This window comes from Myodes glareolus, chromosome 6 (genome assembly GCF_982192425.1).
Source record: "Myodes glareolus chromosome 6, mMyoGla1.1, whole genome shotgun sequence".
Lineage (NCBI taxonomy): Eukaryota > Metazoa > Chordata > Mammalia > Rodentia > Cricetidae > Myodes > Myodes glareolus.
The window spans coordinates 11,133,415-11,157,434 of NC_142031.1; the positions used below are offsets into that span (position 1 = coordinate 11,133,415).

The following is a 24,020-nucleotide window of genomic DNA, read 5'->3' on the forward strand; positions in this document are numbered from 1 at the left end:
TGCTACCCCCAGAAAGCCAACATATTCATGGAAGTTGAACAGTCAACTACTGAATCACCCCTGGGTCAAGGAAGAAATAAAGAAAGAAATTAAAGTCTTCCCTGAATTTAATGAAAATAAAGACACAACATACTCAAACCTATGGGACACTATGAAAGCAGTGCTAAGAGGAAAGTTCATAGCACTAAGTGCCCAATTAAAGAAAACGGAGAAAGCACACATTGGAGACTTAACAGCACACTTGAAAGCTCTAGAAAAAAAAGAAGCTGATACACCCAGGAGGTCTAGAAGACTGGAAATAATCAAACTGAGGGCTGAAATCAACAAAATAGAAACACAGAAAACAATCCAAAGAATCAATGAATCAAAAGGAGAAAATCACCAAGATTGACAAACCCCTATCCAAACTAATCAAACGGCAGAGAGAGAACATGCAAATTAATACGACCAGAAATGAAAAGGGGGGCATAACCACAGACACAGAGGAAATTCATAGAATCATTAGATCTTACTACGAAAGTTTATATGCCACAAAGTTGGAAAATGTAAAAGAAATGGACATTTTTTTAGATAAGTACCATATACCAAAGTTGAACCAAGACCAGGTGAACAATCTAAATAGACCTGTCAGTCATGAAGAATTAGAAGCTGTTATCAAAAATTTCCCTACCAAAAAAAGTCCAGGACCAGGTGATTTCAATGCAGAATTCTACCAGAACTTCCAGGAAGAGCTACTACCTATACTCCTTAATGTATTTCATAATATAGAAACAGAAGAATCCTTGCCAAATTCTTTTTATGAAGCTACAGTTACTCTGATACCAAAACCACACAAAGACACAACCAAGAAAGAGAATTACAGGCCAATCTCACTCATGAACATCGATGCGAAAATTCTCAATAAAATACTGGCAAACTGAATCCAAGAACACATTAGAAAAATCATCCATTATGATCAAGTAGGCTTCATCCCAGAGATGCAGGGATGGTTCAACATACGCAAATCTATCAATGTAATCCATCATATAAATAAACTGAAAGAAAAAAATCATATGATCATTTCATTGGATGCTGAAAAAGCGTTTGACAAAATTCAACACCCTTTTATGATAAAGGTGTTGGAGAGACTGGGGATACAAGGATCATACCTAAATATAATAAAAGCAATATACAGCAAGCCGACAGCTAACATCAAATTGAATGGAAAGAAACTCAAAGCCTTTCCACTAAAATCAGGAACGCGACAAGGCTGTCCACTCTCTCCATACCTCTTCAATATAGTGCTTGAAGTTCTAGCAATAGCAATAAGACAACATAAGGGGATCAAAGGGATTCGAATTGGAAAGGATGAAGTTAAACTTTCGTTATTTGCTGACGATACGATAGTGTACATAAGCAACCCCAAAAACTCTACCAAAGAACTCCTACAGCTGATAAACACCTTTAGTAACATGGCAGGATACAAGATCAACTCCAAAAAATCAGTGGCACTCCTATACACAAAGGATAAAGAAACGGAGAGGGAAATCAGAGAAACATCACCTTTCACGATAGCCACAAACACCATAAAATATCTTGGGGTTACTCTAACCCAGGATGTGAAAGACCTATTTGACAAGAACTTTAAGCCTTTGAAAAGAGAAATTGAGGAGGATACCAGAAAATGGAAAGACCTCCCCTGCTCTTGGATTGGGAGAATCAACATAGTAAAAATGGCAATTCTACCAAAAGCAATCTACAGATTCAATGCAATCCCCATCAAAATCCCATCAAACTTCTTCACAGACCTTGAGAGAACATTAATCAAGTTTATATGGAAAAACAAAAAACCCAGGATAGCCAAAACAATCTTATACAATAAAAGAACTTCTGGAGGCATTACCATCCCTGACTTCAAACTCTATTATAGAGCTACAGTATTGAAAACAGCTTGGTATTGGCGTAAGAACAGAGAAGTCGACCTATGGAATCGAATAGAAGACCCAGATATTAACCCACAAACTTATGAACACCTAATTTTCGACAAGGAAGCTAAAGGTATACAATGGAAGAAGGAAAGCATCTTTAACAAATGGTGCTGGCATAACTGGATGTCAACCTGTAAAAAAATGAAAGTAGATCCATATCTATCACCATGCACAAAAATCAAGTCCAAATGGATTAAAGACATCAACATTAATCCGTCCAATTTGAACCTGATAGAAGAGAAAGTGGGAAGTAGTCTACAAGATTTAGGCACAGGAGCCCTCTTCCTAAGTAGGACCCCAGCAGCACAGACAATAAGAGAAACAATGAATAAATGGGATCTACCGAACTGGGAAGCTTCTGTAAAGCAAAGGACACTGTCAGTAGGACAAAAAGGCTGCCTTCTGACTGGGAGAAGATCTTCACCAACCCCTCATCAGACAAAGGTCTGATCTCCAAAATATACAAAGAACTCAAGAAACTAGACACTAAAACTCTAATTAACCCAATTAAAAAACTGGGTACTGATCTGAACAGAGAATTCACAACAGATGAACATCGAATGGCCAGAAGACACTTAAGGTCATGCTCAACCTCCTTAGCGATCAGGGAAATGCAAATCAAAACCACTTTGAGATACCATCTTACACCTGTCAGAATAGCTAAAGTCAAAAACACCAAGGATAGCCTATGCTGGAGAGAATGTGGGGTGAGGGGAACACTCATCCATTGTTGGTGGGAATGCAAACTCGTGCAGCCACTGTGGAAATCAGTGTGGCGGTTTCTCAGGAAACTGGGAGTCAACCTCCCTCAGGACCCAGCAATTCCACTCTTGGGAATATACCCTAAAGATTCCCTAACATACTACAAAAGCATTTGTTCTACTATGTTCATAGCAGCACTATTTGTAATAGCCAGAACCTGGAAACAGCCTAGGTGCCCCTCAATAGAAGAATGGGTAAAAAAGGTGTGGAACATATACACATTAGAGTTTTACTCAGCGGTAAAAAACAATGACATCTTGAATTTTGCATGCAAATGGATGGAAATAGAAAACGCTTTACTGAGTGAGGTAAGCCAGACCCAAAAAGAGGAACACGGTATGTATTCACTCATAAGTGGATTCTAACCATAATTAAAGGTCTTTGAGCCTATTATTCGTGATCCTAGAGAAGCTAAATAAGAAGATGAACCTGATGAAGATTATTTAGCTATCCACCAGGAGGTAGGAAATAGACAAGAGTCCAAGATCCTTCATCTGGCGAAGGACGGCGATACAGTCGGAGACCCACATTGGAGCACAAGCCTGAGCCCCCCGAAGTCCAAATGAGGAGCAGAAGGAGGAAGAACATGAAAAACGAAATCAGTACTGCGAGGGATGCTATCACCCACTGATACAAGGGAACGGATCTGATGAGAGTTTACCAAGGCCAGTTGGACTGGGACTGAACGAGGATGTGATCTAACCAGATTCTCGGAATTTGGCCGGATTCTATGACTGTGGCTGGCCCGAAGTCTTTCTGAAAAGCCATTGACTATGACACTGGGACCTGTTTCCTCTACATATACTGGATTTTGGGGATCCAGTCTGTTTGGACACTCACCTTCCTGGACCTGGAGGGAGGGGGAAGGAACTGGAACTTCCCACAGGGCAGGAAAACCTGACTGCCCTGGGGCACAAAGAGGGAGGAGGAGGGGGAGTGGGGGGAGTGGGAGGGTGTTGGGAGGGGGGGTGGAAATGGAAACTTTTATAATTTAATAAAATTTACTTAAAAAAAAAAGAACTCAAGAAACTAGACACTAAAACTCTAATTAACCCAATTAAAAAACTGGGTACTGATCTGAACAGAGAATTCACAACAGATGAACATCGAATGGCCAGAAGACACTTAAGGTCATGCTCAACCTCCTTAGCGATCAGGGAAATGCAAATCAAAACCACTTTGAGATACCATCTTACACCTGTCAGAATAGCTAAAGTTAAAAACACCAATGATAGCCTATGCTGGAGAGGATGTGGAATGAGGGGAACACTCATCCATTGTTGGTGGGAATGCAAACTTGTGCAGCCACTTTGGAAATCAGTGTGGCGGTTTCTCAGGAAACTGGGAGTCAACCTCCCTCAGGACCCAGCAATTCCTCTCTTGGGAATATACCCTAGAGATTCCCAAACATACTACAAAAGTGTTTGTTCAACTATGTTCATAGCAGCACTATTTGTAATAGCCAGAACCTGGAAACAGCCTAGGTGCCCCTCAATAGAAGAATGGTTAAAAAAGGTGTGGAACATATACACATTAGAGTTTTACTCAGCGGTAAAAAACAATGACATCTTGAATTTTGCATGCAAATGGATGGAAATAGAAAACGCTTTACTGAGTGAGGTAAGCCAGACCCAAAAAGAGGAACACGGTATGTATTCACTCATAAGTGGATTCTAACCATAATTTAAGGTCTTTGAGCCTATTATTCGTGATCCTAGAGAAGCTAAATAAGAAGATGAACCTGATGAAGATTATTTAGCTATCCGCCAGGAGGTAGGAAATAGTCAAGAGTCCCAGGTAACCTTGGGTGCATGGGGGGTGGGGGGGTGGGAGGGTTGTTGGAAGGGGAGAGGGTTAGAGAGAAGGGAGTAGGGGAGGAATAGAGAAAGCTCGGTTGACCGAGATGGGGGGAAGGGAGGAAGGATGAATGTGGGATCAGGGAAGAATATATTTCAACTAAGGGAGTCATTTTAGAGTTTACAGGAAACTTGATTATATATGGGATCCCAGGTCCAAGGAGAGATCCCCAGATTGTTCTCTGGACAGAGGAGGGGGTGCCTGAACCGGCCTTGGCCCGTGACCATACTGATGAATATTTTGCTTATCACCATAGATCCTTCATCTGGCGTTGGATGGCGATACAGATGGAGGCCCGCGTTGGAGCACCGAACTGAGCCCCCCAAGATCCAAATGAGGAGCAGAAGGAGGAAGAAAATGACGAAGTACTGCGAGGGATACTATCACCCACTGATACAAGGGGTCGGATCTAATGAGAGTTTACCAAGGCCAGATGGACCATGACTGAACGAGCATGTGATCGAACCAGATTCTCTGAATGTGGCCGGATTTTCTGAATGTGGCTGGCCTGCAGTCTTTCTGAGAAGCCATTGACAATGACACTGGGACTGGTTTCTTCTGCATATACTGGATTTTTGGGATCCAGTCTGTTTGGATGCTCACCTTCCTGGACCTGGAGGGAGGGGGGAAGAACTTGGACTTCCCACAGGGCAGGAGACCCTGACTGCCCTTGGGGACAAAGAGGGAGGAGGAGAGGGAGGGGGGAAGTGGGAGGGCGTTGGGAGGAGGGGCGTAAATGGAAACTTTTTATAATTTAATAAAATTACTTTCAAAAAAAAAAAGATCCATTATGATCAAGTGGGCTTCATCCCAGAGATGCAGGGCTGGTTCAACATACGCAAATCTATCAATGTAATCCATCATATAAATAAACTGAAAGAAAAAAACCATATGATCACTTCATTGGATGCTGAAAAAGCATTTGACAAAATTCAACACCCTTTTATGATAAGGGTGTTGGAGAGATTTGGTTTACAAGGATCATACCTAAATATAATAAAAGCAATATATAGCAAGCCGACAGCTAACATCAAATTGAATGGAGAGAAATTCAAAGCCATTCCACTAAATTCAGGAACACGACAAGGCTGTCCACTCTCTCCATACCTCTTCAATATAGTGCTTGAAGTTCTAGCAATAGCAATAAGACAACATAAGGGGATCAAAGGGATTCGAATTGGAAAGGATAAAGTTAAACTTTCGTTATTTGCAGACGATACGATAGTGTACATAAGCGACCCCAAAAACTCTATCAAAGAACTCCTACAGTTGATAAACACCTTTAGTAATGTGGCAGGATATAAGATCAACTCCAAAAAATCGGTTGCCCTCCATACACAAAGGACAAAGAAGCAGAGAGGGAAATCAGAGAAACATCACCTTTCATGATAGCCACAAATAGCATAAAATATCTTGGGGTAACTCTAACCAAGGAAGTGAAAGACCTATTTGACAAGAACTTTAAGTCCTTGAAGAAAGAAATTGAGGAGGATACCAGAAAATGGAAAGACCTCCCCTGCTCTTGGATTGGGAGAATCAACATAGTAAAAATGGCAATTCTACCAAAAGCAATCTATAGATTCAATGCAATTCCCATCAAAATCCCATCAAACTTCTTCACAGACCTTGAGAGAACAATAATCAAGTTTATATGGCAAAACAAAAAACCCAGGATAGCCAAAACAATCTTATACAGTAAAGGAACTTCTGGAGGCATTACCATCCCTGACTTCAAACTCTATTACAGAGCAACAGTGTTGAAAACAGCTTGGTATTGGCATAACAACAGAGAAGTCGACTTATGGAATCAAATAGAAGACCCGGGTATTAACCCACAAACTTATGAACACCTGATTTTTGACAAGGGAGCTAAAGGTATACAATGGAAGAAGGATAGAATCTTTAACAAATGGAGCTAGCATAACTGGATGTCAACCTGTAGAAGAAAAAAATAGATCCATTTCTTTCACCATGAAGAAAACTCAGGTCCAAATGGATTAAAAACATCAACATTAATCCGACCATTTTGAACCTGATAGAAGAGAAAGTGGGAAATAGTCTACAAGATATAGGCACAGGAGACCACTTCCTAAGCAGAACCCCAGGAGTGCACACAATAAGAGAAACAATGAATAAATGGGACCTACTGAAACTGAGAAGCTTCTGTAAAGTAAATGATACTGTCAGTAAGACAAAAAGGCTATCTTCGGACTGGGAGAAGATCTTCACCAACCCCTCATCAGACAAAGGTCTGATCTCCAAAATATACAAAGAACTCAAGAAACTAGACACTAAAACCCTAATTAACCCAATTAAAAAATGGGGTACTGATCTGAACAGAGAACTCACAACAGATGAACTTCGAATGGCCAAAAGGCACTTAAGGTCATGCTCAACCTCCTTAGCGATCAGGGAAATGCAAATCAAAACAACTTTGAGATATAATCTTACACCTGTCAGAATAGCCAAACTCAAAAACACCAAGGATAGCCTATGCTGGAGAGGATGTGGAATGAGGGGAACACTCATCCATTGTTGGTGGGAATGCAAACTTGTGCAGCCACTGTGGAAATCAGGGTGGCGGTTTCTCAGGAAACTGGGAGTCAACCTCCCTCAGGACCCAGCAATTCCACTCTTGGGAATATACCCAAGAGATGCCCTAACATACTACAAAAGCATTTGTTCAACTATGTTCATAGCAGCACTATTTGTAATAGCCAGAACCTGGAAACAACCTAGGTGCCCCTCAATAGAAGAATGGTTAAAAAAGGTGTGGAACATATACACATTAGAGTTTTACTCAGTGGTAAACAACAATGACATCTTGAATTTTGCATGCAAATGGATGGAAATAGAAAACGCTTTACTGAGTGAGGTAAAGAGGAACACGGTACGTATTCACTCATAAGTGGATTCTAACCATAATTAAAGGTCTTTGAGCCTATTATTCGTGATTCTAGAGAAGCTAAATAAGAAGATGAACCTGATGAAGATTTTTTGCTATCTGCCAGGAGGTAGAAAATAGACAAGAGTCCCAGGTAACCTCGGGTGCATGGAGGGGTGGGAGGGTTGTTGGAAGGGAAGAGGGTTAGACAGAAGGGAGTAGGGGAGGAATGGGGAAAGCTCGATGGACCGGGAGGGGGGGAGGGAGGAAGGATGAATATGGGATCAGGGAAGAATATATTTCAACTAAGGGAGTCATTTTAGGGTTTACAGGAGACTTGATTATATATGGGATCCCAGGTCCAAGGAGAGATCCCCAGATTGTTCTCTGGACAGAGGAGAGGGTGCCTGAACCGGCCTTGGCCCATAATCATACTGATGAATATTTTGCTTATCACCATAGATCCTTCATCTGGCGATGGATGGAGATAGAGACAGAGACCCACATTGGAACACTGGACTTAACTCCCTAGGTCCAAAGGAGAAGCAGAAGGAAAGAGAACGTGAGCAAAGAAGGCAAGACCAGAGGGAACCTTCATCTGACGATGGATGGCGATCCAGATGGAGACCCACATTGGAGCACCGGACTGAGCCCCCCAAGGTCCAAATGAGGAGCAGAAGGACGAAGAAAATGAAAAAGTAAATCAGGACTGCGAGGGATGCGATCACCCACTGATACAAGGGGTCTGATCTATTGAGAGTTCACCAAGGCCAGTTGGACTGGGACTGAACGAGCACGTGATCCAACCAGATTTTCTGAATGTGGCTAGATTCTCTGAATGTTGCTGACCTGGAGTCTTTCTGAAAAGCCATTGACAATGACACTGGGACTTGTTTCCTCTACATATACTGGATTTTGGGGATCCAGTCTGTTTGGATACTCACCTTCCTGGACCTGGAGGGAGGGGGGAGGAACTTGAACTTCCCACAGGGCAGGAAACCCTGACTGCTCTTAGGGATGGAGAGGAAGGAGGAGAGGGAGTGGGGGGAGTGGGAGGGTGTTTGGAGGAGGGGTAGAAATGGAAACTTTTATAATTTAATAAAATTACTTTCAAAAAAAAAGAATTGGTTAATAAGAAGAGCATAAGATACTGGGCCAATCAGATTATAACTAATGTAGACCTCTGTGTTTTTCATTCGAAATTAATGACTGAGGGAACCAGGCAGAAAGAAACCTCAATCAATGGGAAGATGAGGATCACGACAGGGAAACCCACAGAAATAGCTGACCTGAGCTCAAGGGAGCTCACAAAATCTGTACCAACACCTAAAGAGCTGGCGTAGGACTCTCTTAGGCCCTCTGCATGTTTCTAACAGTTGTGTAGGCTGGTCTGTTTATGGGATTCCTAGCAGTGGAACCAGGATCTATTCGTGGCACATGAACTGGCCTTTTGGAACACATTCCCTGTGGTGGGATGGATTGTCCAGCATCAATACAAAAGTTAGGAGCTTGGTCCTGCCTTAACTTGGCATGCCAGGGTTTGTTGGCTCCCATTAAAGACGTTATCCTTTCTGAAAAGAGACAGGAGTGTATGTGAGGAAAAGAAGGGATTGGAAAGAGAGGAAAGAGGACAAAATGTGGTTGGTTTGCAAAATAAATAAATGGAAAAAGTGCCCACCATCCTATAAGCATAAACAAGCTAGGAAACAAGTAGCAATGAGAACAAATGTAGAAGAGGAGCAGTAACTCTATCACTGAAGGTAGAATCCTCTCTACATATTTAGCATTAATAAGCCCTACATCTTGATGCCATCAATTTTTGAACCGACAAGCTCCTTCCTTTTATTTCTTTTTTGTGAGATACAGACACAGAGTGTAGTCAGGTGGGAAATAGATACAGATATAGAACCATGAGGACAATAACAGAAGAATACTCAAGTAAGACTGATAGCGCAGTAAATGCCATTTACTCTTATAATTTTTTCCATTTAAAGCCAATTCATTAGATGTTGTTTATTTCTTTGGTGTATGTTGAATGTGTGAGTGCACAGAGCCAGATGGTGTGGGAGGTCCTTCTCTTTATGTGTTGCTTTTACTGGATAATGAATGACAGACTGCTTTGGGCCTGCACAGGGAAGAGAGATAGGCAGGGAAAGCAAGGAAGAATGATGGGAGAAAGGAGGTAGAAGGAGAGAGAAGCAATGGAGCTGCTGTCAAGGACAGATGAATGAAAACTTTACCCAGTAAGCCACAGCCATGTGGCGATATACATATTAATAGAAATTGGTTAAATTATTATGTAAGAGTCAGTCAATAAGAAGCTAAGTGTAATGGGCCAAATAATGATTTAATGAATATAGTTTCTATGTGAGTATTTCAAGTCTGGGCAGTTGGGATGAACAAGAAGCCCCCCCAACAGTCAGAAGACAATTTCAAGGAGTTCGTTACCTCTATTTACTACATGTGTCCTGGGGATGAACTCATTATTAGCTGTAATAGCAAGAGATTTAATTACTTTGCTATATTATTGGCCATTAATATTCTTTAAAGACTTTTATTTTATTACATGGGGTGAGAACCATAGAGGAAAACAATATGTCTGTCTTCTGTATATACCCAATATTAGACAAATAATCATTTGACTAATAAGGGCTTGTAGGTGACAACACCATTCAGATGATTGTGACTACGTTACATTCATACCAAGCTGTTTTTTAATTTCACATGTGTAAAATTATTAAGTTGGTGCTGTACATAAAAATATTGAATGCAGGATTCCTCATCAGTTGTATATTATGTGTCAGTACCTATCAATATTTCCCTAGAGTTCAAATCACATTGATCCTTTGAAAAGGGGGTCTCTGGATATTGCTTAAAGTCTTCTGTCTCATATTTATCTGTGTCTGATTTAACTGTACAAGTAAATATTTCTGTTTTCATTAACCATACAAAGAACTTGCAATTGATTCCTAACACCCTCTAACAGAATTCTGTAGTGGGAGGCTGTTAGAAGGACCTCCCACACCAGAGTTCAGTGGATCTGATGTCCTATTCTGATCCTCATTAAATGTTATACCTACATGGTACCTATAAATGTCTGTAGAGACAGATACACACATATAGTTAGATTAAAAGATCACTAGGTAAGACCTTGTTTAGAATTCTCTCTCACTGCAGTTTGATTATCAAAACTGTTTCTTTGAGAAATTGACATATGTCATGAATTTTTAGTGGGTCAAAGATGTATGTCATACCAAACAGTATGACTTAAAGGGACATTAATATTGATCATATTCCAATAAATCTAACTTAGGAAAGTGATATATCCAATCTGTGCAGCAGATTTTAGATCCTTTGATCATCCCTCTGTATGTTAGAGCAGATGACCAAGGTCAAGGGTTTATCTCAGCAGCAAATACTCACTTGTCTCATTAGAAACTTCATTTTCTTGGCAGGGAGTGCAATCAAAACATCAGGCTGCTGTTCCCTGCTGCCTGAACTTTCTGAATCCAGGACCACAATCAGCACTGCACACAGAGGGCGGCATCTGAGGAAAATTAGACACATGATGGTATCAGTCTTGCCTACTCATTCCATAACACTTTAAATTACCTCAACAAAATATCAATAAGTTTATTTTATATACACCAAGAGTGATCATATTTCACTTAGCATATTATAGAATGACAATTTATGTAAATGTATAGAAACAATTTAACATAAAATTGATAGTGTCACACAACTGGAAATTTAGGAAGAATGAGTTGTTCACTGTCGACAAATAAACATGACAGAGCATGCAAACAGTTTTTTTTCTTATTACTTTTTTCTGCTTGACTCAGAGTACATTAAAAAGTTAGAGGGAACCTTAACCAAAAAAAAAAATTTCCATTGGATTAACCTGTCATCATAACTGCAAAACATTTTACTCATTGGTATTTGATGTAGGAGTGCTCAGTCCACTGTGGACAGTGCTGTCCCCTAGGCAGGCTGTAGGAGAAATCAAACAGAAGAAGCCAGTAAGCAGTGTTCCTTCAGGATCTGTACTTTGCTTGCAGTCTTAAGATTCCTGCCTTGCCTTCCCTCAACTATAACGTAGAGTCAAACCATCCCTCCCTTCTCACTTTGCTTATGGTCTGTGTAATCACAGCAATAGCATAGCAAGATAGGACCAATGGAGAAATCTAAAACAGGGAAATACTCCTCAAATCTGAGATAGCACACAAAAACTCCACAAAAATTATCCTGCAAAGCATGACAGAGTGTAAAAAAGACAGATGACTAGGTAGAGCCTGGTGCATTTCTAGTGATGAAGTGCTGAGTTGATGTGCACTGAGCTGGAAGGTGGAGTGTTTCCTGAGCATAGAGTGCTTTACAAAGGCTGCAGATACTGCAGAACCTGGATAAAAGTTAAATAACTTGAGGTTAATTGAAAGATTTCTTAAAGTTTAACATAAAATATCTTCATATCATCAAAAAATTAGTGATACAGGTCTACATGCTGCTTTAGAACGCTGCTAATATTGGAGGTTCACATTGTATGCTCTGTTCAGTGCTGAGTTCAGTGTTAAAACTTCAGATTCTCCTATGCTCGCGCTCTTTCATATTCTCCACAATTTAATTAGGGACTAATATTCCTTTGTTTTCTTCCTCCTTGAAAGCGGGTTTCACTGTGTAGTGGTCTTAAACCTCACTCCTTCTATAAACTAGGCTGACTTAGATCCCATAAGGATATGCCTCTTCTGCCTCCTGAATGCCGGGGTTAAACATGTATGCTACCAGTAGACATATAACTTCCCTTCTTTTCTGTTTATCAAGGTTGTAATTTCTTTCTGTACTTGCTAAGATGTTAAGGAGTATTTTGAATGAGAGTGAAAATCATGTATATACTTGTCTACTTTTTGCCCATGTATTTTGAGGTGTGGTCTCTATATGCAACCCTAGCTGGCTTGGACTTGCTATGTAGGCCAGACTTGCGATAAAAAGACAGGGCTTTGACTGTCTCTGCCTCCCAAGAGTTTAGATTAAGATATGTACCTCAACATACAACTGGCCTCACTTAGGATTTTAATGAAAGTTCTTGAGTTTCTCTTCATGTAGGATAATGTTGTCAAATGGTTTGCCATGGAAAACATTTTTAAAGTGATCAGGCTGTTAAATATTAATTAATGAAAAGAAAACCTGATTTTGTCAAGATGCGATCTTTCTTTTATGCTGTTTTTTATTTTAATTGTGAATGAATGCTAAAATTGTTATGCACACCTTCTGCATATATTTGGATGATCCTTTAGTTCTATCCATGAGTCTATTTATCTGCAACATTTACATAACTGATCTGCATAGGTTGAACCCAACTTGTATCTCTGAAATACAGTCATCATTATCAGTGGGGCAGATATTTCTGTTGTGTTGTTGAGGTTTTGTTTTTTAGTTTAGTTTTGTTTTGTTTTTTGCAGAGTGAGGTTGGATATTTATTTAGTGGGTTATGGATGGGAAAAGGACAAAAATGGAAAGAGCAGAGAGATAAACAGAGAGGGGGAAGAAATAGGGAGAAGGGAGAGACATGGAAAGGCATGTTGTTGAGTTTTATTACTCAGGTTTAGTTGAGAAATTTTACATCTATGTCCATCAAAATGTTTAGTCTCTAATTTTCTTTATTATGCTACATTTCCTCAAAATTCTCCCACCCTATATTTATGGAAGTAGTCTCTTCATGTTTGTAAGTGAGGTTTGGGTTTGAAAGGAAAAATGACTGCTGATTTTACTGCAAATCTTCAATTTTGTGTATTTTGACTAGAGAATGGGAAAATTAACATTAAATTGTTATTGAAAATTTAGCTAATTATTATTGCTTATTTTTGTTATTGCAATATTTGAAACTTTTAATAGTTGTTTATCTGTCTGGTGTTCTAGTCCTGTCTTTATATACTTTGACCACTTGTATTTTCATTATTTTAGAGGTTGTAACAGTTCTTCAGGTGTCTTACATAGTAGTGTTAGAATGGTTATGAATTCCTATATTTTATTTTCATCATTAAATTTTGTTCTGTCTTTATATTAGTTAGGGTTCTTTGGAGTAACAAATCAAAAAACAAAACTGTCTCTTTTTCTCTCTTCATCTCTGGCTCTCTCCTCTATTAATACACATATGCAACTTATTAGAATGTCTTGTGATCTAGCTAATTCAATAATTGCTAGATATGAATGGAAAGTTCAAGAATCCAACAACTTCTCAGTACATGAGGCTGAATGTCTCAACTGATTTCCATTATACACTGGAATCCCAAAGAAATACCCTTAATGCCAGTGAAATAATGAACTTGGGAACAAGCACACAAAGAGCAAAGGTTTTCTTTTTCTGTGTCCTTATATGTGCTTCCAGGAAAGGGTGTATTCCAGATAAGAGGTGGATTTTCCAAGACGAATTGATCTGGTTAAAGTTTTGTCTTCCCAACATAAAATCCAGATAAAAGACATGTCTTTCCACATTAAAACATTTCGATTAATAGTAAGTCTTTTATCTCTCTCTTTCTAGTTAGATAGATAGATATAGATATAGATATAGATATAGATATAGATATAGATATAGATATAGATATAGATGATATAGATATAGATATATATCTTTCAGTCTTTTGGCCTTCCTGTATGTATGTCATACTTCTTTTTTATTTATTTTTTGTTTTGCTTTTAACCACAAGGTTTATCTTTCACCCTGGCTGTCCTGGAAATCACTGTGTAGATCAGGTTGTCCTCCAACTCAGAGATCCACCTGCCTCTACCTCAAGAGTTCTGTGATTAAAGGCATGCACCACCCATGCTCTTTGTAAAGTGTTTTATCCTATCTCAAAGATATGGATAAGAAGTGGATCGTCCCACTTCACATTAAGCGAAACTCCCTTTCAGGTTTGCTCTGCATATTTGAGTTTCATTGAATTCTTAAATACTGTGAACTTGGTACCCAAGAAGAGCCATCACAGTCTCCTTCATTTCTAAAAGATAACTTTGTTGGGTACAGTGACTGGGATTGGCAATTATGAATCTAACTGCTTCAATTCTATCACTGATACTGTCCTGTTTTATGGACTTCTTTCCTGAAGCCTTCAACTTGTTCTCTTTGTCCTGTATATTTTGAATTCAAAGTAAACTATATCAGGGAAAGGTTCTCTTCTGATATTATGGGTTTGGTATTCAAATGTCCCCTGTTTCTAGATAGCCACATGTCCCACTGTATTCTGGAAAGTCACTGTTACATACTTTCGGATATACTGTTGATGCTTATTGGGTATCCTTCCTCTCTTCTTGATATAGGTTAAAATTTGGATCCTTTAATTTGATCCACTTGGTCTCACACATCTTTTATTTTTTTCTTATCTTTATCATCATCATAGTTTCAGATTTATATTTTCAGCCTGATCTTCGAGTCTTGCCACCCTGTCTTCATCTTGAAATATTATGTTAGTGAGAATTTTCACTGATATATTTAAGTGATTTTATTTCTTTTTCCTTTACATATTTTAGTTTGAATTATTTTCATTTTTGTATCTTTTGGGATATATCTGTCACATGCTCGCACAGTTCTGTATTGTGTGCAAGGTTTTGTGAACTCCTTGCTTTGTTCTGGAGGTTGTTTGACTTTCAAGGTCATCTTTGATTCTTTGTTCAGTACACCGTGAACACACTCTTGTTTAAAACTCTGACTCTAACATTCGGAGTTGTGTTGCTTGAATGTCTTCATATTTGTCTTCACTTGTTTGTGCATTGAAATTTGCATATCCGGGAGTGTAGCCCTGGTTGCATTTTTGTAATCTTCTGGATTCCTGCAATGGATGCTTTTGTAATGCTCAAGCAAGGCTAGCTCACAACACACATGAAATTCTGTTGCTGCTCTCTGAATGGACATGTAGTTCAATAGATAAACTTTCAGATCAAATGTCATTTTCTCTGATAATGACTCTCCTCATCATGCTGAGAAAGGATATTAACTGTAAATTTCATACAACGTGGGAAACATAAGATATAATTTCAGATCAAGCTTTATGTCTCTCTTGAAGTTAACTCCTTTAAAATTCTAGTCACTTTGTAGTTTGGGAGTTTGAATTAGATACCTTAAATACACCTTCATAAGAACTCTTACCTATAACATATATAAAGTCCATAATGGGATATATCATTTATAAATTTTCAAAAACAAATTTCTTTCCTACTAATACCTCCACAAAAAGAGATAAGGAAACTAGATATACACTTGTTTGTTCTGGGTGAACTATGAAAGAATTCATGGGATCAAGCAATGTACCTCTAGTGAAAATTTTCTTTTACAGTATAAGTTTCAGGGCTATAGAAATGGCTCAGCTGTCAATAATAGTTGCTCTTCATGAACAAATGCAAGATTCATTTGTAGTTCACCCTGTGTGGAACCAAGTTGTCTCCAGTTTTGTGGAAATCCAAATCATTGTTCTGACATGCATACGCACCACACATTCCAGTACTGCACAAAAACATGCCAAAAAACACTCATACCAACAGAAAAGAAAAAGACAGAATGATAAAGCAAGATTAAAATTCACAAGGTTTCTAAATGGGTCAAAAAATGTTATTTCAATGTTTGGTTAAACATATTGGTAATTTACAACCTGTTGGCAAAAATTCTTAAAACAAATTATATAATAAAAATGAATGATTGGGGCTGGAGAGATGGCTCAGTGGTTAAGTGCGCTGGATGTTCTTGCAGAGGACCTGAGTTCAATTCCCAGCAACCACATGGTGGCTCACAACCATCCATAATGAGATCTGGTGCCCTCTTCTGCCCTGCAGGTGTACATGCATACAGAACACTGTGTTCATAATAAAAAAAAATCTTAAAAAAAACACAGTTAAGAATAAAAACAACCCACATATGCTTTAAAAAATATAAATGATTGGCATATATTTACTTTATTCCTCCCTTACAATTAGACTCAGTCTTTCAGCATCTGTGTCAGAGGTGCTGAAGAAAAGAGGAAAACCACTGTGTAGTAATTAGAATAGGATCAACAGAATATTTCTGAATTGCAGGAAATAAGATTAAACACTGGTAACCACTAGTTTTCTATTTATTTTAAAAGCTAGAAACATGTTCTGATATGATAAAAAATCACAGTATGCATGTATGAAATCCTGAAACAATTCATACAATGTTACATCAAAAAAGTAAAAAGAAGAAACATTTTGTAGGAGCCTAGAAAATGGCTCCTAAAGTGACAATCTATTCTTACTAAATTACATGGAAGCACAGGTGGACCCACGTGACGGTGTTACTGCTATGTAATGCAAATCAGTTCATCAGGTCAGACCTACCTGTCTACTTCCTGTGGTCCACTCTAGAATGTCTTCATATAAATGGAGCTGTTGACCATGTGGAAAATATGGGCTAAACATTCCTATCTTCACCTTAAGTTCAAGACCATTTAGGAAATTCCAAATCTGGAAAATGTCATACTCTGGCTGCAGTTTTTCTTTCTGGTTCATATTCACTCTGTCCCCAACTGGATTAGTGAAGTGAATCTTCTTAAGTAAGGACTTGACCTGAAAGACAGGCAGCATTCTTTAGTGAATGTGCCCTTCCTTGAAGTCAGAAAATATATTCTGATTTCATCTTCAATGCAACTTTCTTTAATGTGTCCATGTGAAAAATCTCAATAAAAGCAAATAGATAAATGGAAATATAATATTAGTCCTAAAATTTTATTTTTTTCAGAGGAACTACCAAACATAAGCACAGACATACATGACAATCCCAATTGTAAGTATTAAATATTCTTAAACACATACACACAGAGACACATATTCATACATAGATACATACATAATACAGGCACACACTAATTACACATACATACACCTGAAGACAAGAAAGGATATGAACATATAGACACACAGTGACAGACTTATGCACTCAGATATAGAGAACGAGAAACCCACAAAAACATACACAGGACCATGCACATGCTCACAAATTCATGGATAAATATGCACAAGGAGACATACACCAATATAAACAGATATAAATGCGGGGAGACATTGACAGAGACAAATTTATCCTCAAATGCAAAGACAGACATATACACATACAGAGGAAAAGAAACACAGATATACATATGTACAACACATTCACCAAAACTTGTCCATACCCAGTAACACAAATATGCATAAGTGCAAGCACAACCACAAACACAGACAAATCACACACATGGGCACTTGTAGACACATGCACTGAAAAATACACATATGGAGAGACACACAGAAGCACACCCATAGAGAAAGGCATTGACAAAGACCAATTTATTCTCACTCACATAGTCAGGTAGGTATGCAGACAGATAGAAACACATATTTAACATCTACACAGATATACCCAGAAGTACAGAGAAACACACAAACATTCACCCAAATACAATAAGAACCATTCATTCACACACTTGTGAGTTTTACAAAGCCCAGAGTTGGGGCAAAATCAGTTTAGAACATCTGTGCAAACGACCCCTACAATGATTACCACATATTTGTCAATTAAGGAACAAAAGCTCATCTTTTTATCATGGAGAGGATTAATGAAGTAGACTCCCGTGTTTCCAGTATTACAACAGTGGTGATAATATTCAGGTGTGCTATAACAGAATCACTGGTTTTCATCGAGAAATTGTCTCCCAACCCACAACGTTTGCATTTGAGATTTTTCAAATCTATAAACTTACTTCCTCAAGAGGAAAAATGTTCAAAAATCTTCCTATTTGCAGAAATATATTCTAACTCACTAGAATGGGTTAGCTGAGACTCTAATAGAGACTGATATGGAAAACAATGAGTATCATCAAATAGAAATATCACCTTCAAGCAGTTACCCAGGTGTACTTCTTGATTGCCCGTTGGCTGAAGAAGCCTCTCATGGTAGACATGGGCCATAGTATACACAGCATTGTATATGTCATAGCTGTCATCACTAAAAGCCATGTCAAATGTCTGTGCAATCAGCCATTCAAATGAGTTGTTGGATGAGCAGTTCCTCAGTGTCTTCCACATAGAAGCCAAGACTCCACAGTTAAAGTTCATCCACTCCAGCCTTGCCAGGTATTCATCTGAGTATTTGAGAGGGTTCACTGTCTGGATAAAACTTTTAAAACCAGAAACCTCAGCATGGTGATGTGCAAATGCCAGAGTCCCAGAGAACAATTCAGGTGAGAAGTCGCTTTTACTTGTAGTGACATCCCACTGTGAGGTGGTGACCCAGATTTTCTTTATTCCTCGGGAGACCCATGTTCTAAAGCTGACAGCTAGAGTACTGTCTGTGTCACCATAAATGATAACAACATTTGAGGATGACGTCAAGATTTGGTTATAATACACTTCAGCTTTTGGCATGTACAAATGAATGTTGAGCGGAATCATGTTAACAAAGGCAAAGCAGAGTGTATTTTTTTCCATCTCTGTTCTCAAATACGAGAGAAACTGGATACCCTGATCATTGTCTGAGATGGTCAGCCCAATCCAGTTCCAGCTGAAATGGAGTATGAGGGAGACCATAGCCAGGGGTAGAGATGTGTCCTCACTGGCCATTTGGTACAGAAAAGGAAATTGTTCACGATCACTCAGGACAGGATGAAAGGGTCCGTAGGTGAGCTGAAAAAACTAGGAAACAGAGAGCAGCGTGAGGTAGCATGCACTGCTAAGGACTTGTCAAACACACTTTTCTGTAAAGAGTTCTAAATCACATCCTTGCCTGTTACTCTTCCCTCATCTCTATTTCAAAAATGTAAATACAGAAGTCCCCTGAATAGTACCCATGGACTAAACAGCCTGAGATAAGTGTAGGCCGGTCGCCTCCTCACACTTTTCTTAACAACTGAAAATGGCACCAATGGAGACAGGATTTCTTGCCACCCATGACCACACAAAATCTCACCTGATAAGGAAGGAGGCTGTGCAAGGTTTTTCCATCCATAGAAGACACTACCCAGCTTGGTCCTGAAAGCATAACTATACATTTGTTCCATTCTTTACAGTGAAAACTATGATACAAAGTATCAGTATGTTGAACATTGAGAATATTATGATATCGAAGGCAACTGTGAAATTGTGGCATAGTCTTACACCCACTTGGCAAAATATCAAATTGCAAAGACATATTTGGAGAAAGATCAGGGTCCCTGTTGACTTCATCCAAGGAAAAAATTAAGGCCATTACAAGCTGATAGTTTTTCTTTGGTGTTCTGTAAAATGATACAGTGTTTAATAGGACAAATACCTACAGAAAATCATGTACAATGAATATGAGGACTATCTGTACTGAATGGTATTCCCAACCACCCCCAATGTCTGAAATGAATCTTCTGTGTTGTAATGTTCAGATGACATAGGAAGCTGGAAGCTTGAAAACACTTTATATTTCATGAGAATGCATCTCCAATAAAGAAGATGCGCCATTATCATCTTTCACAGAGAACCTTGTCCATCTCTGGTTTTTGAGTGCTTGCTCATAAGGTAAAGACAAGGCCACTGGCTTTGACCAAACAGTAAACCTGGTCATGTACACATTTTGAAATTATTGAACAATAAAAATGCACATGATGTGTGAACCATTGAATTTACTGTATTTTATGTGAAATTAACTGAACTGGCTAAGGCAGTCAAAATGTCAGATGAGTGTAAAGTGGTATGGACAATATTTGGCTCTTCTGCTTACAATTATTTATAATCAGTAGGTAATATACATAACATATCCCATCCTATACATATTCATCTATTTTTGTTTCTTGTTTATCTTTTTTCAGGGATAAAATCTTTTTAAAGATATATTTTTAAATGTATTTAAATACCAGCGGTATATTTTATAAAGTTTTATGTCTCTATGCATCTGTATATATGGACAGTATTAATGTACATTGAAGCCATAAATAATGAATGGATTCTGTGGCTTTGAATGATTTTTTGTTGTATACTAGACTTTCATCAAAGGCATGGGGTTATACCTGCTCCAGATACTGAGTGAAGAAATTAAGCGCATGTACTTCCTCCCCAATATTGTTTACCTATTTTATGTTTACACCCGTATGCCATATATTCACTCTGGGTGTATCTGACCAACATAAATTGTCTTCTGGAAAATATCTTTCCAGATATCTTTCCATTGTTGTAAAAGGAGCAGCGGGCCACTTCCCACTGCCAGGCACCTGGCTAGCTTTACCCAAAATAATTACACAGAAACTGTATTCATTTAAACATTGCCCAGTCCATTTGTTCTAACCTTTTATTGGCTAACTCTTACATGTTGATTCAACCCATTTCTAATAATCTGTATTGCCAGTTGACTGTGGCTTACCAGCATGAATCTAACCAATGTCCTTCTTGGAGATAAAAGTCATGGCGTCTTACAGACTGCCTTCTTCCCAGCATTCTGTTCTGTCTACTTGTCCCACCTAATTTTCTGCCCTATCAAAAGGCCAAGACAGTCTTTTTATTTAATGAACGAAAGTAACACATAGACAGAAGACCCTCCTACACCATCCAATTACAATAACAATGGCATCCTACTGGGATTAGTATGTGCCAGTATTACATGTTTGCAAAATAGAAGACCTTAGCTGTAAAGTGTATGTTAAATATTAATGGAGTTTCATGTAATAATAATGGGTAAGTAGTCAGTTGGAAGAGAATGATACCAATTTCTGTTTTTGTATATGGGAAGAAAAATTGTGGTTTCTTCCTAACTCATTGCATATAATCTAGCCACAAAATATCAAACATACATTATCATTTTGAATAATTCATTAAAGTTAAATACAATCACTTTACCACTTAGAAATTGTACCACTGCAATGTTTTTATGTATGAAAATAGGTATTTATCTATATATTTATAAAATAAAAAATTTAGAATTTTCTTTATTACCACACAGGAAATATAACATTGAAAATTTTGGTAACTTGCAACAGGAATCTGAGATTAGAATTTGTAAAACTCAAACACTCAAACACTAAGTCCTGCAAACTAAGTATTAAGAATCATCTATGATTTGAGACAATAAAGTGACCTAGTGGATTAAAGTTCTGTGTATGAAACCAGCTCTTAACAATTGATAAAATCAAAATATGTATATTTCAAAAGAAGTAAAAGGGGTAGAAATAATTAATAAAGTGACTTACAGAAAAACAAGAGAGGTCAATGCGATATGAGGGTCAGAGAATAAACAACTTAGACTTGGAAAGAAAAGACACATGCCTCTTAAATAATGACAGAGGTGAATCTAGTTGGTACCTCCTCTATTCTTGTTGTCAGATAGTGCCAATTCTCAAGTGGCACAACTGTCACTTAAGCAATTGACAGCAGAAGTGAGCAGTCATCACTATTAGTGACAGCTTCAATTTTCAAAGAATACAAACCTATCATTTACATTCTATATATTCCTGCTTTACGCTAATGTTTCAGTGAAGAAATGGACTTTGAAATTAAAGGCCAGTGGTTGTGCAGGTATATATGTGAACTATGAAGGAAGAGGAACTCATAGGAAGTTCAGAGTGGACAGGTCTCCTACTTCCTGTCTTGATGCACCTTTGAAAGTTTTAGTGTGACCACATGCAGAGCATCTGAGAGAGTAACTGAAAATGAACTAAAATATGACATTCATTGGAATAGAATAGGGTTTCTTTAGATGAGACATCACCTGCTACTGTATTGTGGAAACTGAGAAGAGACAGGCTTTATGTGATGGAAAAGGTATAGAGTACTTATTCACACAACACCCAGTCTGGTAATTTGGAGGGTGACTGGGAGAAAAATAGAACATTCTCTGAAAATTTAAAGATAGAAAAATAACATGTAGTCTCTAGAAGAATGTGGTGTTTTATTTGGGTGCAAGTTGGGAGAAGAGGGCAGAAGATTCAAGGCATTGTTCAGATGTTCATGCTCTTGGCTCCTCATGGAATATCCATGACGGCATTTACATAGAAAATAAAAAGGCACTTACTCCTCATGCAAACGACCTTCCAAATCCTCCACAGCATGTGTTCTATTCCTTGGGCCAATAAGAAAGGTATAATATCTCAATGTGTCTCCATCATTCTCTTCATTCTGCTTCATTCTCCAAAAGCACCTGGGATGAATGAAACCGGGCTCCTGAGGTAAAATGTTCTGGAGCAAGAAGAACAAAACCAAAGTAAGCATGTTTGTCTGCTCTAAGCCTGGGCAGTTGAATTATGAACTTCCATGCAGATCGCCACATCCAGTGGGGACCTGGGTATCACCACCTGCTTTTATTTCTGTGGCCGTATGAGAAGCTATTTATGCATTCAAGAATCCTTTCTTTGTGTGTGTGCAGATGTTTTCTTATCCACTGGGAAACTTTGACACTCTCTTCCCTGCGGCTCTGCACCTGATTTCCACAGCCCATGTGATAAAATTTGGTTTATAAATAGATACAAGGACAGTTATGCTAGTTTAATGACATCACTCATTTTTGTGGAAATTATGCCCCTGGGAAGATGCCAATTAGAGAAAATTTGGTCCCATGACTACTTTATCAATGGGTTTATGCTAACACCTTTAGAAATGATGTCAGTGGACTTCACTAGATAATCCACAGTGAGACTTGCACATTGGTTCAGGAGGACTCACGGTGTCAGAATTCATGGTTCCTCACTGGGAACTGTTTCACTGAGTCCATGTCAGGGCAAAGCAGCTCCATGTTTAGAGCAGTGGAGCACCACACAGCACACAGAGTGCGGCATATTCTACACATGTGACAGGTCCAAAATACCTAACCAAAGCCTGTGCTTCCATTGTCTTGAAAACCATTAATCAGGCCAAACCCAGAAATTTTCTGAATCCTACTGTTCCAAAACCACCCAGCTCATCATAGAACCACAGTTCATTCCCATGTTGAATGCTAATTTTAAGTATTCAAAAGATTCAGAGAGAAAACCAGACCTCTGTGCCTTATTACTAATACTACACAAGACTCCTCCTCCCAGCCAATCATTATTAATGAGAAGCTGGGTATTAGATTTCCAAACATGATTTCCTTTCCTGGCCCTCCATTCAAGCAGACCAATACTGTGTTTTGACCCATTTCTTCTGGTTTATCTCTGATTTCCTACATTGTTTTACTCATTTTATAATCCAGTAGAGACTGTAAAGAAGTCTTGTTTAGTATCTTAGAAGCAAAGAGAAACTGGGAAGTGATGCTGTGTTTACGTGTAAATTCTTATACCATTTTCCTAGTATTCGACTTAGTTTGCACTTGAAACCTGCACTGTCAGTGTGGGAGTGTTCTGCTGAGTGTGGGCTGGAAAGCATCTTTTAGTGGAAATGTACTACAGAGAAAGTAGGACAAACTTAGGGCAAGCATTTTGCTGTGGGTGATGATATGACTAATTTAGTATTTGAGATGAGACAAACAGGACTAGTGTTCTCCTCAGATCTCATTGTATATTTCAGAATAATTAATGGCTGGGCATTAGTGGCATGTGCCTTTAATTCCAGCGTTTGGGAGGCAGAGGCAGGCAGATCTCTGAGAG

At 38.5% G+C, this 24,020-nt stretch overlaps 1 pseudogene; it reads right to left on the reverse strand.

Annotated features, from left to right (window-relative positions):
• The window catches only part of LOC148121639 (vomeronasal type-2 receptor 116-like), a 42,762-nt pseudogene extending 20,094 nt beyond the window's left edge, over positions 1-22,668 (reverse strand).
• Between the last annotated feature and the right edge of the window lie 1,352 nt (positions 22,669-24,020).